Source organism: Eubalaena glacialis, chromosome 1 (assembly GCF_028564815.1).
Source record: "Eubalaena glacialis isolate mEubGla1 chromosome 1, mEubGla1.1.hap2.+ XY, whole genome shotgun sequence".
Lineage (NCBI taxonomy): Eukaryota > Metazoa > Chordata > Mammalia > Artiodactyla > Balaenidae > Eubalaena > Eubalaena glacialis.
Genome location: NC_083716.1, coordinates 414004 through 425776, shown reverse-complemented (window position 1 = coordinate 425776; position 11773 = coordinate 414004).

Sequence of the window (11773 nt, the reverse complement as noted above, 5' to 3'; positions counted from 1 at the left end):
CCACACACCCTTTAATGTAGACTCGACTTCTGAAGCCAGGTGCCATCAGGGCTGGGTCCCGCCCGCACCATGAGCGTTTGGGAAAAATAAAGTCCCCTGCCACAAAAAGAGAGGGTCTGGCATTTCCATGAACATCCGGGCACAAAACCGTGACTCAGAGGACAGACGTCGGTGACAGTGATCCTTCTGTGACAGCAAGTGGCATGTCTCAAGGGAAGGGGTCCACGGGTCCCCGTGGAGACAGAAGCTGAGACACCCAAAGGGATGTGTGTGTGAGCCTGTCCAGTCTTTGCTCCCTCCCTCCATGCCGCGGGGTCTGTAACACATGTGCAGACATGTGCACCCCACACACAGGTGCACACGTGTTGGTGCATGTACCGCATACAGGTGTGAATGTGCCACGTGCACACTCCCCACACGTGCACAGTACACCGTACATGCACAAGAGTGCACACACATGCACTGCACACAGCATACATCACACATGCCACGCGTGCACACACGTCTACTGCGCACAGGATAGAGTGTTTTCCAGCCGCCCGAGCGCCGGGCTCTCCTTGCCCTGTGCAGCCTCATCACCGGGACTTGTCAGCGTCTGTGTCTTGGGCGGGGACTCCAGCAGGAGCAGATCCTTCCTCACACCCACCTGGGTTGGGGGCGTGTCCGGTGTCCCAGGCGAGATGCCCCGTATCTGAGCACAGGAGCCCCGCTTCCTGGAATTCCTGTAGACTTAACAGTGACGTTGTAACAGACCAAGGTGTCCGGTACCTGCCCCGAGCCCCATGTGTCCTCACGTGTCGACCAGACGGGCAACCGATGACCGCTGGGTGGCTCCTGTCTCCACCGCCGACCAACCTGCTTGCCTGCTCCTGCGACTGACCCGACCAGCGCCCCGGGGCTGTGCTGGGCACACGCTGCAGACGGAGAACCGTCGACGAAATACAGTGTTGTCCTTGTTGGCACTTTGGGAGGCTGGTTCATAGCATCCGCAAGCATCTCTCTCCCTATAGGGGGGCAGGCCCGCCGTGGTGCCCGGGGCTGGCAGAGGCCGGGGAGCCACGAGGCTGCCCTTTCCGGCCCCTCCAGAGGGCACCCCCCATCCTTCCTGCCCCAGTGCCCCGACAGACCAGGGAGAGGAGCTCATCATTCAGACCAAAGAGATTCGACGTTAAATGTTAAACATCATGTGTTTCAATATTGGTTCAACCTCCTGAGTCCACTTGGAGACAGGGTTGTGACACCTTCCGTTTGCAGGTAATGTTTCCCAGGAATAAAAATCCACGGCACGACCACATCTGGGAGCGCCCCACACGGACGATGCCTCCAAAGGGATGCAGGGCGGGAGGTCAGAGCCACAGCCCATCGTCTGAGGTCTAACGCTGTGTGTCACCCCTTCCTTTCTGCTATGTGTGTGCATACACGGGGGGGTGTGTGTGTGTGAGTGTGCTTCCTGTGTGTGTGTGGGAGAGTGCATGAGTGTGCCCGTGTGCTGAGTGCATTGTGCATTCTGTGTTCAAGGTGGTTTGTGCCCATGCGTGAGTGTGTGCATGTCACACATAAGTCTGCCACGTGTGTGTGCATTGTGAGTGCACATGCGAGGGTGGGACTGTGCTGTGTTGAGTTGGGTGGGTGGGTGCCCGTGCATGCGTGTGTGTAGTGTGAGAGCACGTGTATAAAGATGACCATGTGAGCACATGATAGCATGTGCGGATGTGCATGTGTGAAAGCGTGTGCACGGGCGAGTGAAAGCATGTGTACGTGTGAGTGCATGCGTGTGTGTGTGCTTACGTGTGCGTGTGCGTTGTGTTTGGATCATATGGCTGCGTAGAGGTGTGAGCGTGTGGGTGCCTGAGTTGTACATGTGAGTGCAGGAAGAGCACATGTGTGTGTGTGGGAATGTGCGTGCGTGCGTGTACAGGCCCTTCACAGAGAGCCCCCTGGCCTTGCTGTGCGCTCCTGTCTGACGACCAGGGTGCAGGCCTGGCGGCCTCACAGGGTCACCGTGACAGCCTCAATCAGCCCAGAGGACTCTGGGAACTTGGCAGGTCTGAGCAGCCCTCTCCTGAGTGGTTCAGCCGGGGACGCGTCACGGTCCATCCTGAGAGCTGGTGTGGCATCATCCGCTGGGGACCTGGAAAGCACTCGCCCACGGGTCCGGCCAGCACTGCTGTCCGCGGGGAGCGTTGGTGCTCAGTTAAGGGCACCTCCACCGACCCCCTCCCCGATTTCTCCAAGAAGCCCCTTGAGCCACCTCTGAACAAGCCATCCCTGGGAGCCCCTCCGGGTCTGTGGCATTGCCTCAGCTGGGTCTGCAGGAAGGGGCTGGACCGGGATTCGGAGGGCCACCCACTCTGTCTCTCATCCTGCTGGCCCGCTGGGCTCTATAAGACGCAGACAGTCGAGGAGAGCCTTGGGGTCCAGGAGCAGCCTCTGGGGGGTGGGGTCACAGGGCATGAATCGCGTCTGCAAAGGCAGCTGTCCAGGGGGCTGGTGCGTCGTGCTGGGCCCCCTGTGGGGGCTGGGGTGGCAGCAGCAGTGTTCGCCGCTTTGGGAGGCCTGTCCTCTGCCAGGCTGGGGACGTTGGCAGGAGCACCACGCCCTCAGCTCTCGGGGCCCTGGGCAGGGGCACGGCCAGCCACGTGAACGGCCTCACACAGACGTGGTGGCTGCAGCAGGGCCACATCTGCCCTACGGGCACCCAGGTTGCCCCTGCAGTCCTGCCACCCGCCCCGAGACCCTCGGTGTTTCCCAGGTGGGGAGGGGTACCGGCGGGCCTCAGGCATTGGTGTCACCGGCAGCTGGACACAGGCTGACCGGCCAAGATTGGCCTGAATCCAGGGCAGCAGGTGTGCGTGTGCTGCCCCTGAGGATGGCTGCCAACCCCGCCCTGGCCTGCACACCCCCGGGTTCGTCTCTGAGCCGAGGCTTCAGCAGCAGCTTTTACTACATGATTGATTATCGGGCCCCTCGGGGCATAAAGTTGCCTGTTGGATCCAACATCAAAGAACATTCTGGGGCCTGCAAGCTGGGGAGGGGGCACCTCTGGTCCTGTTGGAGGCCAGCTCTGCACCCCCCCAGAAGGTGGGACAGAGGGACAGGGTAAGAGCCCTGTGAGGCCACAGGGAGCAGTGCTGCGGCAGCCACGCCAGCTGCAGGGTGGAGGGCGTGGCCCTGGTGGGCGCCTGGGGAGGCCGGTGGGGGAGGGGAACAGAAAGGCCACATTGGAGGGTCTTGAGGACCAAATCGGAGAGCTTCAGCCATTCAGGAGGGCAGGTGTGGCAGGAAGGGGCACACGGGAGACCCCTTGGCACGGGTGAGAAGGGCTCCCCCAGACGTGACCCAGGGCCCCGTGCGGCCACTTCTGGGAGGTGGGCCTCCACCTCGCGGCGGGCGGCTCAGCCTGCAGGCGTGGGGCTGGTGGCAGGACGGCTCCGCGTGCCCCACTCCGGTGGGCTGGGAGGCAGGGGGTGTTGGTTGGGGCCGGAGTGCAAGTGGCCAAGTCCCACGGCCCACCGGCCACCTGCCCGGGCCTCCCATGAGCCGCGGAGCCGGCGCCCTGAGCACAGACTTGCCACCCCAGGGACAGTCCTCCAAGGGCGCCGGACAGCAGATCCAAAGTCGCTGGCCTGGCGTCGGAGGTGGACCAGAAACCCTGGCGCCCAGAAGGGAGGGTGGCTGGGAAGCGTGGGGGGCAGGGCTCTCTGGATCCCCCCCACCGGGTCATGGCTCCACCGTCCTCTCCGCTGCCCTCACATCCAGCCTCCCGGGCACCACACGCCAGCGGCCTCGGCTCTGCTCTGTCCTGCTCGGAGGCCCAGGCGGGCACTGGCCACGGACGGCCTCCCCCTCGCCCAGGGGGTCCCAGGCCCTCCCACCGCCCGGGGTGGATGCACTGAGAGCGGCACTGGTTTATATCCACTCTCTGTGCACAGACGTCAAGGCTCCCCTGTCCCTGGCAGCAGGTTACTTCTCACACACACAGCTCTGGCGACACCCCCGGGTGGCCCCTTTCAGGGACAGCCCAGCAACTCAGGCGCGTGTGACTGGGGTCCTGGAGCGCAGGTCCCTCCCACGAGCCGGTATCCGTGGCCTGGTCCCAGGGTCGAGTCTCAGTCACTCAGATCCAGGAGAAATGTGTCTGTGTTGGGGCAAGTCTGGGGCCGAGGACAGACGATCCGCATCTCTTATGAAAGCCCGTGAGACTGAAACGCCGTCTCTGGGGTGCACGGACCTGCGTGGCGCCGCTGGCCACCAGGGAGGCCTTGCCCCACCGAGGGCGGAGAGGGGGCCGCAGGGCTGAGCTCGGGGCCGGGGGAGCAGGTGGGCGGCACAGGATGGACATGGTGGGAGCAAGGGGTTGGGGCCGCAGTAGATCCAAGAAATAAGATTCGGGAAGGAGGTCCCAGGTCATGGGGGCCGACTGGATGTGGAGTTGGGGTCTCAGGTGGGAGACCAGGGGCGTGTGGTCAGTCAGGGCGGGGCAGGCACAGGCCTCAGCAGTGCTCCGGCGGAGAAGCCGGGGGGCAGAACAGCCCAGGAGCCAGGGGTTCAGCAGCCCTGGGGACGGTGGGCGGGGTCCCTGCACAGGCCACAGCCTCAGAGGGCAGGGGAGGCCGCAGACACACAGGTACACGGGTGCACTCGGGCACACACACAAGCTCTGCTCAGGGACGCACCCAGATAAGCACACGCGTGTCCACACACACACACACACACACACACAGGACATGGCGGCCTGTGTACACACACACACGTGCACACTCAGGCTTCTTTCACCCCAGGCTTCTCCCCCTAGAAGCAGGTCCTGTTACCGACCAGGGTTCTTGGCCTTCCCCAGTCAATTGAAATTGATCAGAGGCCAGACGAGAAGTTCAGGCAAGGCTGTACCGGGGCCCCTGCTGCAGCAAGGGGGAGTGAGAACAAACAACAGGCCCCCTTGCTTGCTCGCTCCCTGGCGGGGCGGGGAAGAGAGGGGGCGAGCTCGTTCCTTATGTGGGGCGAGGGTAGGGGCGTGTCCAGGGGTCGGGCCGGAAGGGTGGCGTCGGTGGTCTGTCCACCCCTTAGGTGATGTTGTGTGCAGGGGGCAGGGGCAGTTCCCTGCTTTTGCTCCAGGCTCTTCGAAAGTGGAAGTTGGGTTTTTGGCCTCTTTGTACCTTTTGGGTCCAGGATTTGCCCCAACTGCGCATGCACACAGTTATTTTAATTGTTTTAAATTTTATTTATTTATGTATTTTTAAAATATTTATTTATGTAATTTATTTTGGCTGCTCCGGGTCTTAGTTGCGACACGCCAGATCTTTTTTTAGTTGAGGCATGCGGGCTTCTTCTTTGTGGCATGCAGACTCTTAGTTGAAGCATATATGCGGGATCTAGTTCCCCGACCAGGGATCGAACCCAGGCTCCCTGCATTGGGAGTGCGGAGTCTTACCCCCTAGACCCCCAGGGAAGTCCCCACGCAGGTCTTTTTAGTCCCACACGGTTTCTTTGTATTTTGTTGCTCCAGGAGACGTGTGTCCAGGTGCAGGCACTGCAGCACTGCCGCAAACGGTCCCAGGTCCCAGCCTTTCTCAGTCCCACTGAGGCTCTGACCTCCCTCCCATCTGGCCTGGCAGCCCCTGTCTGCTGTGAGCCTTTCCTCTCTGGGAAAGGAGCCCAGGTCCCTCCAGGGGGTCCCCAGCCGTGCCTCCAGGGGCCCCAGTGTCCAAGAGGCTGAGTGGAAAGTGTGTGGCAGGGTCTTTTCGTGCCTCCATGGGGAGGCAGTGGGACACCAAGAACTTCCCTCCATGGAACCCGGGCTGCTGGGGAGCCAATGCACGTCTTACAGACCCTCCAGTCTGCAGGGACTGGTCCCTGGAGACCCAGCAGAGAAGACAGTCCGGGAGCTGGGCCCTGCCCTCGGGGGCTGACACCCCAGCTGCCCACATGGGCTATGAGATGGGTGATCACAAATAAGGAACAGACTGTCGCCGGCCCCAGGAGCCGGGAACAGACCCTCGGGGCCCCTGTGTGGGAGGTTCCCGAGGAAACACACGTGCGTGAGGGATACCAGGGCCCCAAAGACAGCTGGTGCCATGCAGCTTCTACACACGTCACCCCATGCCAACGTCTCCAAACGCGGGGTGGGGGGGTGGGGTGGAGGCAGGCCTCCCGCTGTTTACAGACCGCCCCCACTGCCAGGTGGTCGTAGTGCGGCTGGGACTTGGCTGACGAACAGCGGGCTCCGTGTGGCCTGCGGGCAGCCTGTCTGTGCCATCGCCGCTGCGTGGATGGATCCTGGACAAATGTTGGGGGGCCCGCAAAGGCAGGAGGACCCCCGTGGCTGGTCAGACGCTGAGACCGCCTCTCAGGAGCATCGGCAGAGGATGGGGAGGCCTGGGGACCAGGGCAGAGGGCACAGGTCTTGAAGGGTCTGGGTGGGGGCCGGGAGCCCAGAGCCCCAGGGGCGAGACTGCGGGGTCCGGCGGGAAGCACAGGCTGGAAGCTGTCAGCTCCTCGAGGGGCCCGGCGGGTGAGATGCTCAGAGCAAGATTTAAGGGGCCCCAAAACTCAGTAATAAAGCAAGTAATGTTGTGACACAATATTTTAAAAAACCAAAATTGATACCAAAAAATCCACGGTGACCGGCATCAAAATCTTACATGGAGACAGAATCAGTGTTACTGGTGGCCCCCCAGTGGCCCCAGTGTGGGTGTCGGGGATGCTGAGCTGACACACAACTCAGAGGACAGTCCATGCCCAGCATCTGCCGGGTCCTCACCAGAGCCAGCGACCAAGGCCGTTACAGGGCACAGGGACAGAACAGCCCAAAACCAGGTGAAGAAATGACCCCAAACCAGGCGAAGCGGGCAGAGAGGTGCTGGACCTGCCAGAATCAATTTGCAGACAGAACAGCAGCCACCTTATCTCTCATGCTGGAGACACACAAGCTATAAAAATGGAAACGCTGAAGCTTGAGATGGGGCAGCCGAAATGCCCGTCATCCTTGCCCCACGGCTGGGCCAAGAGGTCCAGGAGTGTGCACCGCACTTCACAGTTTACAAAGAGCTGCCACATCTGAGCTGGGGCAGGGGGCGAGGCCCTGGGGGAGGAGGGGACCCACGGCGGGTGTACAGTCCCTTCAGCCCCGCGGCGCTGGGTCCAGGAACCCTTGCAGTGTGCAGGGCAGTCGGGGTTCACAGCAGACAGCGGCCCTACCCGTGGCAGCGTTCCTGCCCACAACCTGCAACCAGCTCACAGCGACAGGATGTGGTCAGGAACCCCACCTTCCCTCATCTTGTCCTCCCCCCACTCCCGACTCAGCACCAACCGGGGAAAGCGAGCTCCCAGCCTCCTTCAGGGCCGGGAGCCTCCTCCACCCACAGTCTCCGCTCCCACCTGCCCTCCGCTCACTGCCAAACCCAAGTGACCAAGCGGGCCCGGCCAGGTGCCTTTCACGCGTCACCTGTCAAATGCTCACATCCAGCCTCGTGAGCAGGCTCAGAGAGGTTGAGCAAATTGCCCAGCGTCACACAGTCAGGAAGGGCAGAGCCACAGCATCCGTGACCAGCTCCCCCGGCGGCTCCAGGGAAGCAGCGCAGAGGCCACGTTCACCGGGCCCCAGCCTGCATCCTCCACTGCACCAGACGAGGGGCAGATGGGGGTCGTCCGTCAGCCAGGGACCCTCCGTCTTCACACGACAAGCCAGTGGCAGGCTCGGCTCTCTGTCTGCAGCCCACCACCCATTTCTCTTCCCCACTTGGTCCACGTCCTCACAGCTTGAGAGCAGTTCGGAAGCTCTGGGGACGCTGGTGGCCTCCGTGTAGGCTGGGAACCTGGAGGGGGTGGGGAGGGGCCCTTCGGAGCCACCTTCGCAGGAGGATGTGGAGGGGCCCCTCCTGAACCAGGGAAGTGGCATCGATGGATGGATGGAGCTCTCCAGGTGAAGCCTCCTTCAAGGCCTCAGACTGAGCTCATAGGATAAAGATGACGGACAAGCAAAGAAACAATTCTCTCATTTCCTACAAATGCTCCAAAAACTGTGGCAGGTAAGTACAAATGCCTGGGAGGAGCACCTTCTGGAATGTCCGTGAACACGCGGAATTCACTCCATGAGCTGCGTGGAAACATCCTGCACAGAAAGTGTTGGCCTCGGGTTCCAGGGGAGAGCAACCCCCCTCCTGCAGAGATGCATCATAAGAGGAGGGTCACGGCCAGCAGGGCTTGCGAACCCCACCCAGGGAGAAGCCAACCTCCCTGGGGATGAATGATAGAACTGACCTCCTGGTAAAAAAAGAAAAAGCCCATTCACGAGTCAGATGGTGGGAGGCACTGACGGGCGGTGGCCGAGGGACCCCTGAGAAGGCCTAGGAGCTCAGCCCGTCTCCCCAGCTCCGTGGAAAAGTCTCCAAAGCTGTGTCCTGCAGAGACTTTGGGAAGAGGATGCTGGGAATAGGCAGGGCATCCCCAAAGGGAAGAAACCTCAGGGAGTTTGGAGCAAAGGGGTGACAAAGACCCAGGACAACAGGGAATTCCTGTGCCCTGCTCCCCCTGTGGCCCAAGGGTCCTTGTGCTCAGTATGTCAAGAAACAGATAAAAGAGGAAAAATATAACTGTGTATCTGAGTCTCAAATCTTTTCACCTTTTTCTGAGAAATGTACCCCATTGAAGTGAATGAAATGGAGTTTCTGCTATTTTTCAAGAAACGTAAGACATCACCATCCAGGAAAGATGGTGGCATTTCAGCATTTTGCTTACAGGGACCCACGGTATTAAACCAATTCTGCTTTTCGCACATAGGGGTAATAACCAATAAGCTCCATGTCTTGGCAATGTCTTGTTTAAACTGGGTTTAATTGAATTTATTCTGGAATTTTGTTTTTAAAGATTAACATTTGCTTTATGAAGGATCAGTGCCAGTCTAGGGGCCAAGAAAGTCTCAGCCGGCCCTGCCTGTCAAATGAACGGACCCCCTTCACATTACAAAGGGACTATTGCCCCTCCGCTGGGGGCAGGGGTACCAATCACAGCAAAAACCCTTTTTGAAATTGGTTCCATGAACAGAAACAAAGAAAAAGTATGCTAGTCCCCGTGAGAGGTGTTGCTATACTTACAGACCCAGGACGGGCGCGCCCACCGCAGGGAAAGGCTAAGCCTTGCCGGGACCCTCCGAACTTACCCGAAATCCACGCCAAGCTTTTCATTACAGAGAATCCAGAGCAGTGGAGGGAGTGGAAGAGATGCCTCAGGCGCCCTGCCCCCGGCACCATGGGCAGCAGTCAGGACTCCACCCTCGAAGGACCGCGGCGTGAGGGCAGCAGGACCGAGATCTGCAGGAGACGGATGTGTCACAGTTGGGTGGATTTGCTCCCAGAGTACAAAATTAGTCTACCTTAGACATTAGCACACTCACGGAATAAAGGAGAAGATCAAACCATCACCTTAATAGACACAGAAAAAGCATTTGATAAAATTCAACATCTATTTGTGATTTTAAAAGAACATTTGGCAAATTAGCAATAGAAGGGAACTTCATTAACCTACAAAAACCGACAGCAAAATTATCCTCGACGGTGAAGAAGCAAAGCCCAGCTGCTCACCTTGGGAACTCAGCCAAGAGGACCGTCTCACCACGTCGGCGCTGCGCTAGGGTCCCATCGGGGCAGTGAGGGCAGGGAGAGGCCTGGTGAGGATGAGAAACGGAGAAGCGGCGCTTATTCCCCGGAAGTGTGATCGCTCTCACAGGAAATCTAAGTCAGTCTCCAGATCAGAACCACTCAGTAGGCTTAGCACATTACTGGACACAAGGTCATCGGACAAAAGCCAATTTGAAACTGATTCACTTTGCTATACAGCAGAAACTAACACAACATTGTAAACCAACTATACCGCAATAAAAATTAATTTTTTAAAAAGAGCCCATTTGACTCCTGTAGGCCAGCACTAAACAGGAGACAAAATTTTTACAAAGATACAATTTTACAATAGTACCAAAATACGCCCAATATTCATGATAAAGACAATAAAAGAAATGCAAGTCCTCCTCACAGAAAACCACAAAATATTATCAAGAGACAGGAAGGGAGCCGGATTCTAAGGGGAAAGACCCACGTTCGGGGTTAGAATACTTGCTGCACGTCAGGCTCGTGGGCTTCCACACGCCACACAATCCCACTCACATCCAGCAGGATCATGAAGGCCCCCAGCACGCGGGCTCTCACGGGGCCAGGAAGAGCCAAGACATTCTTGGAGGAAAAGGAGGAGGAGGGGGGCGGGGGGCGGGGAGACTCAGAGCATGGGGACTTCTGCGAGGCTGACCACAGGCCGACGGACAGACTCACACATGTGCACACTCGGTGTCTTTCCAGCAGACCGAGGCTGGGCAACTGCACGCATGCGTGGACTTGGACACGAGCATCACCTCTGACCCGGCAAGAACACGTGCAGGTGCACAACGCGAGCAAAATACGTGCCGGATGACACCCCAGACCTAGAATATGTCTGGATGCCCAGACATCTGTCAGCGGTGGATTCGCGCATCTAACACAATTCAGTAACAACAGTGAGCAGATTCCCTCTGCCAGGACAGCTCTGAGCGCGCGAAGCCAGGCAAAAAAAGAAAACGCACACAGTGTGCTTCCATTTATACAAACTACCAAGAAAGAAAAAAATGAGCAAAACTAAATTATTTCTTTAACGACATATGCTTAGTGGTAAAACTATATGAAAAAAGAGAGTAGAGAAGTCTCTTCTGCAAGGGTAGGGCAGTGACTGCCCTCGGGGTACAGGGGGTGGATTGGGGGGACGTTGCCTGCTATCCTGTCTGATAGATCAGGAGGGTGCCCCTCTCTCCCTGGATGTCATGATTTGCAATTTACAATAAGTTTCCCAGCGGCCCTTCTCTGGCACCCCCAGGACCTGCCTTCCACGGGCTGTGACTCCCCCTTGCTTGGGGCTGGCTCCCCCAGGTGCTGGCAGCTTTATCTGTGTCCCAACAGAAGGCAGGCTCACTGCCGTCACCTGATGCCAGACAGGTGTCCACACCGGAGCCAAGGAGCTCCGAGGTGGAGCCCCAGACCTCCAGCCCAGCTCTGAGCTCTGGGGCCAAGACGTCACCTGGGTGTTCACAGGGGCAGCAAAGACCAGCAGTGTGGTGGGGGCATGGGACACCCACGGTCAGGGTTAGAGAGACGGGTGGTTTAGCCCAGGGCGCTCGCATGTGACGACATCAGAATCCCCCCCCCCCAAGTGTTGGGGGGGAAGGGTTAGAGACGCAGCTTCCTGACCAAGGTCCCCCCGTCACTCTGCCCACCTCTGATGGGGGCCCTGCCAGCTCCATCCATGAGGGGACCCCAGTCTCCCTCAAGCTCCCCAGGTGTGAGAAATTGCATCTGGGGTCTCTGAATGCTCCAGTCGGGCATGCTCCCTAGCGGGACAGCTGGACTGTCGACCTTTGCGGGTAGCGACCTCACCCCATCCTCCACACTGTGAAGCACTGCAGCGCGCGTCGAGAGGCGGGGAACTTGGTCCGGGGGCGTGGGCAGCGCGTGCCGGGTGATACAAGCCCTGGAGCCCGGTCTGCGCCCCCTCCTGGGAACCGTGAGCTCCCTCACGCGCTGAGCCTGTGACTCATGACTCGGCTGCACACTTGCGTGACTGTGAGGACGTGGAGGCGGCCGATCCACACGACACCCGTGAGTGAAAGGAACTGGTCTGGACCTGTGGGCGGTGCAGCCGCGCCAGTCACTTCCACAGAGAGCGTGTGCACGGGAAGCAGGTGCTGGAAGGCAAGAGGGGC